Source organism: Thunnus thynnus, chromosome 10 (genome assembly GCF_963924715.1).
Source record: "Thunnus thynnus chromosome 10, fThuThy2.1, whole genome shotgun sequence".
NCBI lineage: Eukaryota > Metazoa > Chordata > Actinopteri > Scombriformes > Scombridae > Thunnus > Thunnus thynnus.
This window is the reverse complement of record NC_089526.1, coordinates 31,249,243-31,265,994: the sequence shown is the minus strand read 5'-3', so window position 1 is coordinate 31,265,994 and position 16,752 is coordinate 31,249,243. Positions and strand designations below refer to the sequence as shown.

General features: G+C 38.8%; 1 protein-coding gene across 3 annotated transcripts in view; it reads left to right on the top strand.

Moving 5' to 3' along the window:
• tsnare1 (T-SNARE Domain Containing 1) overlaps nt 1–16,752 on the top strand; it is a 217,744-nt gene that overhangs the window by 187,351 nt on the left and 13,641 nt on the right. For 2 of the 3 annotated variants that reach the window (XM_067602489.1, XM_067602490.1), the window contains exon 13: nt 2,334–2,974. The exons of the other annotated variant lie outside the window; for it this stretch is intronic. The gene's annotated coding sequence lies outside the window, so the exon portion shown is untranslated. Of the gene's footprint in view, nt 1–2,333; nt 2,975–16,752 lie in introns of those variants that run through there. 3 annotated transcript variants of the gene reach the window in all.

Here is a 16,752-nt window from a genome sequence, read left to right as displayed (position 1 = left end):
ATTGCTTGGCTGGCGCATTCGCCAAAATAAAATTTCTAGTTTCCGGGTTTGCTTCTGCGTTGTGCGGCCCACTGAATATGCGCAGTAGTGTTTTCCCCGCTGGCCCCGCCCGTGAGTTCCCGCTTGATCCATAGACTTTACATTGTGATGACGTCATGGATTTTTAAATTGCTTATCTCCGCTTGAGGAAAGTTTTACAAATATAAAACCTCAATGGATCAAAAATTAATAATAGAAAGGCCATATTCAGACCAAATCAGGCGGTGCAGCGAAAACGTCACTCATTCATTTGAATGGGGGTAATGTGTTTCAGCTGCGGCCGTTTTGACCGCTGCAGCGCCGCACTGGACTGCAGCCGGAAAGTTGAGCCAGAGTCAACTTTTGGAGGAACGCAACCTGACATCACTGTGGCTGAAGGCTGCGGTGGCCAATCACAGCCAGAAATCAGAATGGTCAGAGCCATAAGCTCTGCCATGAGGAAGCACAATGACGTTACTAGGAGGAGGGGAGGACATTGCTCTAACGTTAAAAGTAAAGTTAAACTTTGCTGTCGGCTTCCCGGCTTGTTTTAAAAAAGATGAGAGAAAGAGAGCTGAGAGCACCAGAGAGAGAGAGAGAGACCAGTGGTTGAGCAAGCTAGAGCGTGAATGAAGAGGGGGAGCGCTGGTAGCGAGAAAACTGGTGATTCAGATCAATAAAACGTTATTTCTGATTGTTTCACAGCAGTTATGTTCGAGAGCATAAATAAACACGCCCACACCCGCACACACCTCTGCTCAACCCTGCGGCTGAATGCCGCACCGCCTGATTTGGTCTGAATACGGCAAAAGAGTCATAATTGACCTTGTTTGCAGTTCAAGTTGTCCTGTCAACAGTTTTACAGACATGTCTTTTACAATGGTGGTCTATGAGGAAAATGCTTTTTGGGCCGCAAGAGGATTTTTTGCTGCAATACCGCAAGTGGCCACTGGGAAAAATTGGCTGCAAGGCTGAGCGGCGGTGCCATATCCAGATCTTATAATCCATCCATGCAAGCAACATACTCACCAATCACATGTGTGTGGTGAGTGGCTATGTGTGTGTGTGTGTGTATGTGTGTTTTTGTATCAGCTCAGGCACTGACCTATCTTAAACCTCACCATCACGAACTCTGGTTTGTTCTGTTATTTCCCTCCAGTCTGTCTCCTCTTTCCATTTGTCTCAATAAATTAATGGAGTCCAAAAATTGCATGAAATTTTTTCTTTAAATTAGACACATTTTTAACTTGCATATTTGTATCTTTGTATTTACTTCATACAGTAAGCACTGCCAACAATTGGCTTCATATTCAGTCTCAACACACTTTATCATTTAGCCACATGATTATTCAGATGGAGATAAAACACTGGCAGTAGGTAAAGGCAAAACCTCCATCAGCAAAAGTTTATTGGTTTTTATTAGCCTGTAGATTAACTGATTCATAATGCAAAAGATGGCATATCGTTAACTAAATATAGCTCATTTCCATTTATTTTTCAACTATTTCAGGTGAACAAATGTCTGTGTGTATCTACTACATATTTTAGGTGTAGTTACCCGTTCTACACAAAGCTGCCATGCTCAACCAAATTATTTAAAATGACTCACTATTTTTGCTTTAAAGTAAGTAAGTTAAAGTTTTTCTTTTCTGACTTTTGACATGATGCTATTGACACACTGTAACACCCACTAACTCCAAAGAATGGAGTTGAATGTGAAAATCATTTCTCAGAAGTTTAACACTGTCATTACTAACACTTGCTGGCTAACATTAGTTTACTGATGAGTTTGCTGATGGCATATTATTGTCAATCCCCTGTTGATTATAAATCCATATTTTGATCAGATTAACCCTATGTCTGTTCATCAAACACCAACATGATCCTCTCCTAGCAGGCCTTAATTGACTTACATGTTTCCTGTTGGCCAACTATTAGCTGTAATTCAGATAAAAGTGATGCGCTTTGGCCTTTCATGTACCGGTCTAGTCTGCTAGTTGGTGATTAATGAACCACTTCCATCTCCAGCATTGTGAACTCTGGCCTGGACTTAATTAAAACTCAGCCATTGACCACCAATCATAAATTACTTCCCACAACCTGTGACACTTTTAGAATAAAAAGAAGAAATTGGTTTCTTACCAATTAATAATTCACAAATGAAAAGGAATAACATGCCAGGGGCAGGGCTCCTGCAAGAGGGTTCTGCATCAACCTGGTGCTTTGAGAAGGCTGACAGCACCATCGCTAATCATGAGGCAGTGGTGTCTGTTGGGTGATTGATGCCTGTTGTCTGGTCTGCTTGTGTTTTACAGGTAGCTGCTGTCATTACAGTGTCACCGCAGTGCCCCTGCCCAGTCTGATCCCTGACCTGAGCAGCTGGTTTCCAGTAGGAGGGAGCTGCCCTGCAACAACATCTCTACTCCATCATCTCTGGCTCTGTTTACATGTGCATCAGTCTGGGGATGGAGGCCTTTCTCAGCTTACCAATCTGTCAAGAGTTTGACCCACTCTGAGCCTCTTGTGTAATCATCTTTGTGCTTTTTAAATTTTATTTTGTTGTGTGTGTGTGTGTGGCTGTTTTCACTTGAATGTAAACATCAATGCTGAAGTCACAGTGATTACATCAGAGGCACAAGCTGGGGTGTTTCCTGTCTTGGATGTGTCCCATGAATGGTTGTATATATCAAACACCTTCAGCCTCTAACTGTGGTGTTTTATCAGAATCAGAAGTTGGAGCAGAAGCTTCAAGATGAGGCAAGGCAGCTTGAGCTTCACTGTCTCCACTGTATGCCCTGTTTCCTTTATGTATTTTTACTGACTTGAACTTGATATTTATCAGCTTGTAGTTGTAATTTAATCAGTATTCTATTGTCATGTTTGTTGATATTGGTAAATATTGTTTGACAAAATATATCATCTTCCCAAATAAAAGTCCAAGTTCAACAGCAACAAAGGTTCCAGCTGTGTTTGTTTTATGAAAATGGAACAAAAAAAAACCCCTCTGGGATCGCTGCTCTCGAGCACTCAGCTCAGCTGTGGTTTAAGATTTAGGAATAGATTTAAACCTGTGTTCACCTAAAATCTCATTGTGTAAATGCAGAAAGAGAGATCCAGAAAGAGTGCTACTGATTATCTGACACACTGAAGAGGTCTTTGCAAAACAACTATCTATGAACTAATGTCGCAGTTCAAGTCCAGTACCTGCAAGGAGGGCTCATGGTCAGTTTCAGTTTATCAGTAATGAAGGAGGATGGGTGAGCCACCTGTCACCTAAGGCTGTGATGCACAGAAAAAAAAATGATAATACTTTTCACAAACAGTTTACAAAAAATAAAAGTATATTAAACACAAGGTTTGTAATGAATCAGGTGTATTGTAAGGCCAGTGTCTGCAGTAATTATGTAAGATAATCTATTTGATAAATTATTGATGCTGCAGTAGATGGTAAGGGGGCAGTTGTTATTGTTGGGGCAAAATGTTCTACTGTATGATGTGCATTTATATGATTGATTAAAAGAAACATTTTAAACTTTGAAAAAGGACTGAACTGTAGCTGAACTGAAAATCTGAAAGCAGAAACCAAATACTTTAATTTCTATTTCTGAGTTACCTGTGTGGGGCTGACATTTTAAACTAACTACATCCAGTTTATCTGTAGTCTATGATTATATTATCCATATCCAATTTCTGCTGATGTAAAGATGATGACTGAGATATCACTGTCAATGATGGTTTACAGGTACATATGATGAATGACTGGTATAGGCACTATAAATAGTACTGTACTGTACAAGTACTACTGCCAGCTGTTCTGTCTCCAATGACAGTGCTGTAGGAAAACCTTGCCAAAGAGACACAACCAGTAAATTTTTTTTATTGCCATTGACAGATCTAATGTCTGGTTGAACAGGCAGCATATTGATATGCAAACAGCTTATTAAAGGACCAGTTTGTAGGATTTAGTGGCATCTAGCAGTGAGGTTGCAACTCACATTCCCCTTCCAACTGTGTAGGAGAATCTATGGTAGCTGCGAAACTCGCAAAAACGCAAAAGGCCTCTCAAGAGCCAGTGTTTGGTTTGTCTGTTCAGGGCTACTGTAGGAATATGGCAGTGCAATATGGCAGCCTCCGTGGAAAAGGACTCCCTCACTATGTAGATATAAAGGGCTCATTCTATGGTAACAAAAACACAACAATTCTTATTTTCTGGTGATGATACATGAATTAAAACATACTTATGAATATTTTACTCCATTTCTGCCAGGTCTGTTCTGCTAGATGCCACTAAATTCTGTCTACATCCATTTACAGCTATTTGTGGGAGTGGAAATCAGGCTTGTCCATGTGTGCCTACTTCCACAATGACACAGAACCATGCATACACACCGCTTTGTAAATCTGTGGAAAACAATGCCTATGCATAGAGTTTTATGCATCTGGCTCCTGGACTAAGTTTATTCTCTGCCTGGAAAACCAGAACTCCATTATAGCCAGCATATAGTATGAGAGTAACACATTATTTTCTATTTGTGTTGGCTCTGCACTCATCGCAAATTAAACAATGACTATAAGATTAATTTTGAGGATGTTTATATTCAGACTGGGTGAAAACTGAAGAAACCTTCCACATTTGTAGGGGAGAGAAAGTAATTGGACAAGTTACAATAAACTTGAAAGTTACTAGGTTTTTTAAACATTTTATCCAGGCATTCAAATGTACAGTTAAATCATCTGAAAATTAAATCCTGTTTTGTTTCTCTACTGATCATAACTGAAAATAAAGGCCTGTATGAGAGTCCATTTTGTTTCTTTTGAAGACATCTTGTCCCTCGTACCATCTTCCTCCTGATTGAGCAGGGCCGTTTGTCTGTCAGCCTATTTAAGTTTCTATAAGTACATGGTTTGTAAGTTGTGCTGATAGTGGTCCTATGACCAAATTCTTTCAAATCATTTTCAAATTTTGTTACTTTTGCGTATGTTATAAATTCATCCCTTTTTTCATCTGAAGAGCTTCTTAACCCCTTAACGTTCTGATGGCCCGTGGACGTGCCATCAGAACGTTAAGTGCATGTGTTAAGTACACAACTATGTCATGTAGACAACTCCTATCTCTAAGTGGGTACTTATGCAACACATCTTTGGAAAGCTAAGATTCTTTGGATTCGATTGATGCAAACCATTTCAAGATACAATCACAATAGCAGATACAATGAATGCCTCTGTCAGACCACCAGCAGTCAAACAATAAAATTCATGCTACTCACCTATGAAGTATCATATTACTCCACTGACTGATACAACTCTGACAAAAACAGTCTTGTCACATTGGCGAAGGTCCAGTATATCCAAGCCTGTAAAATATTTAGTCCAAAACATATTATTATATCAATAAATATCCACCAACAGCTGTTGTATCATTTCAAATTAGCCAGCAGATATCCTAATCTTCCCACATATTTTCCATTATAACTCGCATTAGTATGTAAACATTAGCTACATCTTGGTATCAAAATAGCAGCCCACTCTGATGTTTTGTTTGCACCTCACTTGATCCAGAAGCGTTGAAAGGAGGTGCCTGCCCCTCCTCTTTCATGTAAAGACCGGGCCAATAGGAACAGATTCTGCTGATGACTGGCGCTTTGAATACCCAATAAAATTCCGAAAGTGACCATATGCAGCTTTAGTGGTTTCTATAAAGCCACAACATGGAAATATGTAGATTTAAATTTTGCTGTATGTTACTTTTTCTGTGAAGTGCTTTTCCACTTTTTTGACTCTTTTATATGCACAGAGTTTAGTTTCAACAGGGAAACAAAGCACTATAATGTATTTATGCTTCAGTTACTCTGAGGCAGGGGTCATTTGGTGTCTCTAAATGGCCTTTTTTGTGGAGGATGCCTAGAAATACCATTAGAAAAACATGTAAAATATTAATTTTCTTTGGTATTAAGGCTCTATGCTGTGGTCCCAGTGTGTTTTTCAGCTAATAAGTCACATCTATAGGTCATCTGCAGGCATATGTTTGCAAAAAAATATTCAGGTAGAAATATAAAACCTTATACTTCAGTGTGTAAACTTCTATCACTCAATGCCAGTAGTACTTACAGTGATTCTGACTGTTCTGGAAAAAACTTCAGAATGTTATCTTTTAAAAGAGACGAAAAGCATGCATGTACTCCTTATGGTGAAATAATAGCTTTCAATTTACTTAGGTATGCCTTGGATAGGCGTCTTTAGGCTAATTTTACAGGAATTTAAAGGAATGTTAAGTGGAGTTTGTCAGTGTGTAGCCATTCTTGGACATGTTTACTTTGGCTATGCACCTGATACTACTTCTTCATTTACTTCTTCTATTTTTCCACATTCCAAGCCTTGTATGCTGACTGCAGGCTCCTGCTGTGGTTTTGTAGCAAAGGTCAAGTTTTGCCAAGGCCACTCTGCATGGATTTGGGTCAATAGCCTATTAGAAACTTTGAAGAGCGGTCCAACATGAGAAATGAAAAATACACTCAGTAGTTGTTAAAAACAGTCAGAAGCGAAGATCAGTATCAGTTACGTTTGTGTGACCACTACAGAGAAAACTTTAAGACATTAAGTTCAGCTGTCTGGCTCTGGGTAGCACAACAAACAAGCATAATTTCCAAAATGTTGGAGTGCTCCTATACTTCATCAAGGGCTAGATTAATCAAGTTAATAAATTAGGCAATTTGTATCAAACCAGCGAATATAGTCAGTACCATAATTATATTTCTATAAGAGAACAGCGTTTAAATAGATTAAAGGATAGGTTCACAATTTTTCAAGTCTGTCTTTAATCAATAGTTGGGTGTCCATATGAACACTGAAACACTGAAAATGATTTTGCTGGCTGTAATCATTCCTCCTGTTCATACTGGCCCTAAAGCAATGCTTTATTGTGCTTCCAACACAAGTGAAAGGGGACAAAATCTGCTGTCCTTGTCTTTGTGCAAAAATATATTCAAAACTTTATCTAGGGCCCAAGGCTTCAACAGTCTGAGTTAGACAAATGAAGTGGATATCTTCCAAAGTTACAGTCTGTTTAGAACAAAATTCTCTCTTTTGGTTACTATCCCTCCACTGCCGCTCAACGAGGAAACACTGTCCATGATAGCACAAGGAGGGAGTTTTGTACTAAAAAGATAAACATTTTTGGTGCACTCTGGTAGCAAACGTCAGCGGTTCAAATCCGGCAGTGGACCTTTGTTGCGTGTCGCGCTGACATGCGCCTCCTCAAAAATGGAACTACACATCAGAGCTACGACAGCTATAAAGATACCCCATGGAGACTGCTAGGACTGTGATTTGTCTGCTGTGGCTATTTGTGGCTATTTGTGTGAAAACTGCATGAAGCAAGTTGAAGAAAGGCTCAGTAATCTAATTTTCAGTGAGACCCATGCAGCAAAGCCTTCTCCACTGGAAACCTTCTTGCTGCCGCTGTCACTCTTTCAAAGTAAATAAAAGGAGGTAAACACTGACTGTACAGCAATAGACTCTTATTCAGTAATAAGACAGGGTGAACCTTCTCATTTTTCTCTTATATCACAAAGTGAATAGAATATGTAAACATTTGCAGTGGAGAACATCATTAAATGACACTTACTAGGGATGTAATTTTTTTCAGCCACATTAACAATCAATAGTTATTAATCATTAACAATTTATGAAATATGGTGGATGTTTTTCTGTACCATTTTTTAAACCACTGATGTGACCAATGTTTAATGCAAAATATTGTACGGATTTAAAGAACAATTTCAGTAGACACCAAGTTCTTTGAATTTTAAATTTAATTCAACACAAAATAATAACTTAATTTGAAATAGCGGCACTCTCACTCCCATCTGTCACTATTCAACAATTGGCCAGACCCATTTTCCTTTAATCAAAAAAGCTGTAGCCTTCAACAGTAAATAACCTGTAACATTATCAAATTAATACAGTAAAAACAGGTTACCCCTATCTCCCAACAACAGACAGACAACAGTCTAACTGATTTTATATAAAATAATATGCATACCTGATGTACATGATGGAGTGATGTGTGTTGTTCACTATAGCTAAGGTTAGTCCAGCTGCTGAAACCACATCTCTGCTGGAACAGATGTCTCGCGGGACGCACAAATACTGTCACTCCAACTTTATCAGTCCAGGAAATCTATATTTACTTCCACTGCTTAACTGCAACACATTTGTGTTGATTTTGTTGGACCATTGTGTAATTAAGAGTCCTACTTCTCCCAAACGTTAGCAGCACAGCTACAGCATTGCTGTCTGACACTCAGCTCCCAGCCTGCGTTAACTTCTGCTGTTGAAGATGCTAGTTTAGCATTAGCATGAGCCCTCAATAGCTAAACCGGACAGCAGACCAGACAACAACTGTGTGGAATTTCACAACTTTATGCTACATTAACACAACTGCCACAGTGAGAAGAGCAATGCTGCAACTTTTTTCTTCCTCCAACGGAGGACTGCAATTTGTGCAGCCCTTACGGGCAGTTAACCAACACACCTGTGACTCCATCTCATTAAACAGTAAGAGGCTCCACCTAGTGCTGCAAACAGATAGGTAGATAATAAATCTACAGAACATTTCGAGTTGAGGTTTATATAGGGGTTTATAGCACTGAATGGTCTCAGCAGGAACGGCATAAAGCTACAGTAAGCCCTGAAGGGGAAGCATGTGTCAGTCATTCACCACCTGCACTGCTTAAGGCAAGCTAAACATTATCACACAGTACTAAAGTGAGCAAAACTCAGGTAAGATTTAGCAGCCACACATTTCTCTGTTGCCTGTTTCTCTGTTTAGCGTCGTCAAATTAGGCTAACCCATTGTTGCTAACTTTGGAGCTAACTCCCCTCACTTTTCCAGCAGTTGGGGAAACAGACGTGACTTTTCTTGGTCTTGAGAAGCTGCAGCATTTATTAACTGACACACTGTAGTCTGTACTGTACATTTACTGCCAGATTGACAACTCACTGCTAACCTTTTCCTCTGCTCTACTCACATTCACCATTTCTTTTCTGCTGCTTGCTCTCTCACACTCGCTACGCACACACATTACGCACTGCCCGTTAACTCACGTTTCGTAACAGTGCTGCGCAGAGGCCCTCAAAGGCCCTGTTAACACCTGGTATTAACATCCGTCTCGGGTGATCCAATCACAAGTGACAGCTCTAAGTACAGGTGTAAACGCACCCAAGACGCTTTGAGGACGGATTGAGATCTGATCACACAGACCACATTCGGAGGTGGTCTGGGCCGCATGTGGCCACATTCTTTTAGCAGTGTAAACGCAATACATCCTGGGCCACAATGAAGGACCGTCTACCCAACTGACATCCTTTATTTTCCTGCAGACTCCTTTGGACCCTCCGTCCAAAGCTGATCAACTTGTTTGATAACAGGATAAACAAATTATTTTGTTTTTCATGTGAATTAAAAACATAATCCACCTCCTGTTTTTTCCTGTTTTTCTCATTCCCCTAACCGATTTTCCTTTTCAAATGGACAGTTAGAATAGAAATGAAACCATTCATTTTTCGTCTGTCTAAAAAAATATTTCAGAAGCTAAATGTTGCTGGATAGTTTCCTCTGTCCTGTTAAGTTGATAACTACAGTTTTTAGTTTTGCTGCGCTGCAAAACATAATGAACTCACGGCTGCTTTACTCCAAACAGTTTCACAGTATGAACCTGGACTGTGTGTGTATCAGCTGACCTATTGGATGTGTAGAAGAACACAGAACATTAATTAACATTAGATCCTGACTGATCCTGTTGGCGTGTCAGAGATTTGAATAATCAATGAAGTTATGCTGCTGTATCTTATGCTTAAATGCGTGCAGTGTCTGTCTGCATCTCTCTCTCTCCCTCTCTCTCCCGACACGGAATATTTATTTATACCCTGAATATTTATCCTGCTATCAAACAAGTTGAACACAGCTTTGGAGGAATAACGAACAAATCTGGTCTTTGAAAATGGAAATGATATCCGTATTTATTTGCATATAGAGCGGGGAAGTGAGATCCGATCACATGTGGTCACTCAGGACGCATGTGGAGACGCATGTTAATGCCAGGTGTAAACAGACACACTTAAAGCTGTCCACTTGTGATCGGATCACCTGAGACGCATGTTAATACCAAACAGGGCCAAAATGCTATTGATTTCTGAAAAGAATGGATATTATTTTTGGCTTTAAAAAAATATTTTTTGGCCTGGCGGGGGATCTTGTTGGCCTGGCAGCCCACCAGGCCTGTACTATTATAGAGAAAACACTGCACTGTGTATTTATATTAAGTTAATGATGAAAGATTAGTTGATATCTCTAATTCTTGTACATGTTTTGCAGTGTAGAAACTCTATTGGAGGGATGGAAAACCATCCCACTAAAAGATAAGTGTTTTGATGATGGTGGTGGAGATGCCTCTTGTGCCCTGTGGATGGGACATTGCCATCTCAGAGGAGGACCTGGTGTTTCTCCTCTCATACAGATATATACAATGGATATAAAAGGTTTTTGATGGCCTTGAGCATGTGTTACTCAACAGCAAACACTTTCCCTCTTTTCTTCATTGCCTCTCATTTCTAGCAGGATGTCTTATTTAGACGTAGTAATAGGCTTAATTTGATGTATAAGCAGAGTGATTATGTTGTGTGTTCGTCTCTCCAGGCTGTGAGTTGTCTCCTAAGGCTCTGCAGAGATAAGTGTGATGTCGTACTGTGCAGCTGCAAGGTCAAGTCCCACAACCCATCATGATGTGAATCCTTTACTTTACACCAGTGGTGCTGAAAATGTTAGTCTTTCTCTCAGATTTGTCTATCACTGCTGATCTCTCTCTAGACGTTTTAGAATTATTGGGGCTCTGAAAGTGCAGCCGCACTTCAATCAGTAATATTTTCCTCAATCCACACTGACTCACCGGTGCAGGAGCTTTTCATTTTTAATGGAGTGTTTAATAGACAAAGAGAAGAAAGAAAGACATGAAACAAAAGGGGGTAAGCTTGTAGTTGTCCTTTTGTCTCAGACATAATGTAACATAAAAATTGCAAATTCATTCCCTTTTTGTGTCTATTATTGTCGACAAAGGCCAGAGGAGAAAAGTTTCTTATTTTCTTTTACTTGGTTATAGTCTCTTGCATTTTTAAAAATTGAAAATGTGGTCATAATAAGAAAATAACAGCTCAAAAACCTTTTCAAACATCTGACAGAGAAATCAAAGTCAGGATTTCTCTACCTTAAGGCTCTGTATCTTGATTTAATGCTGCGCAGGTTGTTGGACATACTTAACTGTGGACTTGATTGCTCACAGTGGTTCATTGCCTGATAGCCTGCTGCCTCTGTAAATACAGCATGAACAAGGAGTTAAATCTCCCAGGAAATGTGGGCTGAGGGGAATTTCAATGCCAGGTGGAGCAGTTATCACCTCCACTCAATATTTGGAATGTTAACAAAGGTTTATTTCAGGAGAAAAACCGAGAGAAGAACATCTTGTAACAACAGAGGTCAGGCTCCAGCATCATTACCGAACTATGTTGTTGTCAAAAGAGAGACTTGACAAAAGAGAAGCATTCAACTATAGAAACAGGAGTCAAATATAATCCACATATGATTTTTTTTAAAGTATTTTTTATATTTGATTACATGTTCTCCAATGGTTCCCCATTCTGGTAGTGTGTAGAAAGCACTCAACTAGAACAGCTTCTGATGAAACATTTCTTAAATATGTTTGACAAAACTCAAGGTCCTCTTACCAGGCTTTTCAAGGGCTTTTAATGGCATTTCATGGTCCATGGTTTGTAAAAATCCTAAATGGTCTTTGTATCAAAATCCTTATCTTTTCTTGTAAAATATTAAAATTACCCCCATCACTCTTTTCCTTCAATTCTTGTCATCTCTCCAGTGTCCCTATAATAAAGACATTACAAGTAGAGGTGGTGCACATATAAACGTGTCCTCTCCATATGATTTGGGACAACTAGCAAACCAACCTACCATTGGATTGACTGTAGCTTGTGGGTTGTAATTATACCCTGGCCATGTTTTCTGTTTCAAATGAAAATATGTAACACTACCTAAGCTGAAGACACTCTCAACTCCCATTTTACTGCTTGTAACATCCCCTCACCCTTGCAATGTAAGAACACTATATTAATGAAACGGCAAGGACCCGAGACACAGACAACATCAGTCATCTAAAAACACCAAAGCAAAACTGCTCACAGTATATAGACTGGGAAGAGGTCAAAGGTCACTGACCAGGAGTCAGTGGAGGGCTGGAGAAAGATTAAGGAAGACATTCACATCAAACACTGGAGAATCTTTGAACAGAGACAGGAGTTCAAAGATATACGACCATGTTATTCGATAATCAAGACTTGGTGCTCGAAGTTAACAAGTTAGCATGTTCATACGTTCCACTTATTTAACCCAACTGATTCTTTTTGATCTTACACCAAAGTTTCCACTTACACCAGATATTGTCTAATGTAACCAGCTCATTCTCATGAAATTATCAGGACAAATTAATGCTGCTGAAAACTAGGCCATGCAATTTGAAAATTGTGTTTCATTTTACAACAGTTACACTTCACTGTGTAACTGTGTATGAAATTTAATGGTGTTTGATAGACCATCAGGACGTCATCTAACACTCATAGTTTGGTATATCTCGTATATATATTGTGGGTCTCAACCAACCGCAGATCTTCTAACTAAATCTTGAAGCAAAGGTGATCTTGTGGGATGTGCAGTAGAGTAGTTGCTTTATGTCGTGGCATCAGCAGCTCTTAGCTTTTTTTTGCCTGCCACTCACTAACTCACCCATCAATCCAGCAGTTGCCCTCAGTGTGTTACCACCTGTTTCAGTCACCTGATCCCCATGCCCACCTGCACTCCTGCTCCTCATTTCCAAATTCCCCCTCCTAGTATTAATGTCTTTCCATTTCCACCTATTCCTTGACAGATTATCTATGGAGCTTTTTATCAGCAGACATTCAGACTTTTCATAGCAGGAAAAGCACATGTGACTGATAACACTAATGATGGCTCATTTCTATTCCAGCATCCAAGGAAGCCGTACTGGTGAACTTTCATACACTATAACAGAGTCATGAATGTGTTAAATCTATAAGATTTGATTCAGACGCTTCAGACATTGATGCTATTAACTGCACCTGTGCTTCTCCTGCTTTGACATGTCAACAAGTCTGCTGTGAAAAAGGTCTGCTGAGCCATAGTTAAAGTGTTCCAGACATTTTGCCTGTTTTCTGCCTGATCTGGTTTTCTGACCCCTGTCTGCCATTTTGAACACTCTGCCAGCCTTTTTTATGCCCTTTTGGCCCTGGTTGTCAGTTCTAACTGCTTACCTGTTGCTGATTTTTCCCTGATTCAGTGATCAAGTAAATCTAGCTTTTATTTGAAGTGTGCCGGCTGTGAGTTGTTACTGTTGACCAAACTTACAAAGGCATTACTGCCTCATACATGTCAGTCTTAATCAATCTAACTAAACATTTGCATCAGTATACATAATGTATTACTTGGTATTTTCATCCATATTACATCATATTTAACATTTCATGACACATGAAGAAGATACAGATTGTATTAACAGCTTGTCTGGAAATGCTTTGCTTTTTTCAGGAGAGCTGGTCAGCATGTACTGAACTGTTTAAACCAAGTGACATTTAAAATAGCCGATGAATGTAGCTTCTTATTTATGGTGTAGTATTTTGTGAGTGGGATGGACAAGTTTATCTTTTAAGAGATGTGTTTTTCTTTCTACTCTGGACTCTAAGCAAAAGCATAATATTTGAACAGTGGAAGAATGGTTGTGGTAATTTGCTCTCCCTGTTTCAATCCTCCATGAATCTTAATCATGCAAAGCCTGCACACAGGACCAATCAGGTTGTGCTATTGTCTGAACAGAGTGCAGACCAGCAGTACACCACATCTTTACAGCAACTGCATTAATGAAAGAAGGCTACAGTTCGGTCTCTGCACCTCTTTGTGGGTCTACCAAATAACTGGATATTTCTGTGATGCAGTTTCAATATCTTTTAGGAATTTTAGTTCAGGAAGTACTAAAATAATTACAACTGACTAGTTTTACCTAAAAATATCAGTGAAAACTATTGAGGAGTGCAGGATACTTGCTATAGTATCTGAAGCCTGGTAATCAGATTCCATTGTTTGTTAAATGAAATGTTACATAACTGCTGATTCAATATGCAGAAGTGATGCATGAAGGATGCAAAAGTGTTTTGTTGACTTTCTTAGTAGGACATCATAACGAAAAAGCACAACTGATGCCTAATACATCCATAACTGAAGTTGATTAATCCTAATCTAGAGTATCTAACATGAATTCCTAAGGCTCAATATTCATCAATGTTCAATGGACTATTAGATTATGTAATGAACTATATAGTTCATGAGTCTGATAACATTGTACTCACCAAATTATTGCTGTCCACTGGGACAAGACACACAAGCAGTCAGATGATCTGAAAGGCTGTAAACAAACTTCCTGGTTAGTAAAACTTATTTTAAGAGGTAAAAAAAAAAGCAGAATGGTAAAATTACTACCCAAAAAAATGACCTGTTGTAAATATTAATTACAGTTTGAAAACTGACTTCTGGTCTAACTTTGACCATAGTTATAGATAGTTATGTGCACCCAGTTGTGCAGAATTATTACAGACATTTCAAGTGTGCTCACTCTCAGTTTGACCTCAAAACATAGTGTTTTACATCATCTGGATAAACTGCTGGCTGCTGTTTACAACCTGTCTGATTATCCGATAACAAATTAATCAGGTAAAGTTAAGAACAAGAATTTCCTATTTAGGGAATCCAAACAATACATTTTTCCAAATTAATATACATTGAGGGTTGATATGATCAGCAATAAATTGTGACAATTTCCTCCACAGTTTTTTGGCATACAGGCTAAATGTTGCAAAATTATGACTTGTTTTGTTGTTTGTTGTTGTTTTTTTGTTGTTCTAACTTTGGCAGGAAGCAGTGTGTTCATGTAAGACCCCATTACTTATAGTAAGAAGTTTATTTAGGAAATATGTTGTATATGTATAGATCAGTTACATTGTTTTTTGTTTGTTTATTACAATTTGTAACATGCATTTCTCAATACTGAGTTCATTTTTTTCAAAACTGTTTGCATAGTCAGCACAGCAGCAGTCAGTCACCAAACATCTGTGCATTTACACTCCATTTTGCACGTTTACATAATACTGTAAATACTGTTAACTGTAAATTACACTACAATCATTATTGATGAGACATACAAAACTGAATGCCTCATTTCCTTGATGACCTCTGACATGTGTCAGGTGAGGAAAGGGGTTAAGTAAGGTGGAGACATATTGTAATTGTTTGGGACAATATGGCGTTTCACCTCTCTCTTCCAGTCACAGAGTGGTTTGCAGCCTGTCCTAGGATGACACTTCTCCTTCCACCTCACTCTTCATTCTTCAACACAAAAATTATTTTCCTCGTGGAGGTGGAAAGATTATCACCACAGTCCATATGATAAGATGTCCCTCTTAGACACAATGAATGCTGGATGCCTGGACATATTTGCAGAGGAAGGATCAGACATGCAACAAGATTCTTTCCCAGTTGTGGCCCAGTGAGGAAGACAAGGTTGACTAGCACTGTTGTATATCCCTTTGGTTGAACTGGTCACAAACAATGATGATGAGCCACAATTAAACATTGCTTGGTTATAAGAGTTTATAAGCCAGCAAGGTTGGGAACCACTGGTATATACTGTATGACTGTTGCTCCAATGTTTGTGCATGTACCTACTGTACATTTATACTGATTCTTTATACTAAATATATTGGCAGACACCTAATAGTATTTTCAACAAAACCATTTTTACTCCAACCAAATATTTTACACTGTGGGACCTTAGGCTGTCAATTCCAGTGACGACAGTGTCTCTGTCATGTGCTAATAAGCATACATCAGTATATTCTTCCACTGCAGTGCAAAATCCAAACTTTGTGGAAATGTTTAAAAAGGATGAAATCAATACTACTATATTTCTTCTTTTCAAATAAGACTCTGTACTTAATTTACAACAGCTCACAGTGGTTTAAATATCTGAAACCAAATGGTATATAGAAGAAAAGTGTTGATATAGTGAATGAAATAATTACAAATGCCTTCAAAAGATAAATTTATTTATATTCCTGTAAGCCAACTGCACCATGTTCTTTATGATTTGATTGAAGCTAAAACCCTGTTTGAATTTCTCAAACTGATAGAAACATTAAGGCAGACTTGAATTCATTATTTTTAATTTGTTAAATGCTTCTTCCAAACTAAACTTTTTTTTGTATGTACCATTTCTCTTTGCTCTTTACAAATAGGGCTGGAGAAAGTGCAAGTCAGTGTGTCTGGGACAAGGAGGCAGGCTGGAATCACAGTGGCAAAACTGATGCTAATTTCTTTCTTCCCTTTCCATATTTAAACCAGTGTTCAAACACTGTTTTAAATAGCTCCAGCAGTACATCATTAGCTCCTCGCCAGGCCCAATGTTCAGAGCTGTAGGAGATGGGAAATAAATCGTTTTATAGCTCCTAGGGGCTCCGTGGATCATACTGAGCTCTGCAGCAAGAAATTAAGGGCTTTCTAATGGGCCTCACAGCTGAAACATATTACTGTATCTGCCAACACAATGG